Below are 1,059 nucleotides of genomic sequence, written 5' to 3'. Positions count from 1 at the left end.
CCACATCTTAACTCTTAGTGTCCGGCCCAGACGTTGGCGTTCCCTCGGCGGCTCTGGGTGTTCGCAATAGGTCTGGGCGGGGGGAAGAAAGGGGAGATAAAAGGGAGGGAGGGACGGGAGAGGGGAAGAGAATCAGAAGGAAAACGGAGAGGGAAACATAAAAAATAGCAACCTGCCCACCCCACCTAGTACGCGTCGGGTTGCTCACGCCCTTACCCCCGCCCCGCCAGAGATTTGTAAAGCGCGTGGCACGGATGTACCATTCAAGCTAATACCTATAGACAGATGTGTCCCCAGCGGTTTCAAAGTTTCTTCTTCCCTTCACCAGCCGGCCCCCATCTCTGATCCGCGGGGGTGGGAAACGGGGGCTCGCATCACCAAGAGCTCGGGTCGTGGCCGCGCTCCTTGGAAATCCGCCATCGCAACTTTCCGCAGCCGCTGCGCGCAGGCTGCGGCCCCCTTTGTTTAAGTTCTCGGATGCCATCATCTGGGAAACCTGCAGCCCAGGACCAGCGCGGTGCCCGCGCGTGCGAGACGGACCGCTCGCTGCCGCCGCTCGCTCGCTCCTCCACCCCCTCTCTCCCTCCTTCGCTCTCCCTCCCTTCCTCCCTCCTCCCTCCTCTGGGATTCGTGCAAGTAGCGTGCGTGCCCTTGTGAGTTTGGAGGGTGCCGGTCAGCGGAGCCGTGCGATGTATTTGAAAAGCAATCAGTCCGACCTTCCCCTATAGATTCATCGTAAGTGTATTCGACCCCAATGGCTTTAGGAATTCCTGCGGTAGCAGAAGCCGAGCGAAAGAACCGGAATCGGCTAGCCGCGCCCTTCTCTGTTCCACCGCTTCCTCGTGTGTGTGTGTGTGTGTGTGTGTGTGTTATTAGCGGTGGGGGGTTTGCCCGCTCTCTATTCTTAGGCATGGTGGTGCTTTTTTTTTCTTTCCTTTCTGTCTCAGATGGATTTGCGTGGTGGATGGGGCTGGCGGCGACAAACGCTTTCTCAGCTCCAACCCAGCTGAAAGAGTTAAGAGGGACGGGAGGGGGAGTGCACCCGGTGGGCGAGAGAAG

This window comes from Colobus angolensis, unplaced genomic scaffold (assembly GCF_000951035.1).
Source record: "Colobus angolensis palliatus isolate OR3802 unplaced genomic scaffold, Cang.pa_1.0 Scaffold42, whole genome shotgun sequence".
NCBI classification, from domain to species: domain Eukaryota; kingdom Metazoa; phylum Chordata; class Mammalia; order Primates; family Cercopithecidae; genus Colobus; species Colobus angolensis.
The sequence above is the reverse complement of the archived record's forward strand: the minus strand, read 5'-3'. Positions refer to the sequence as shown.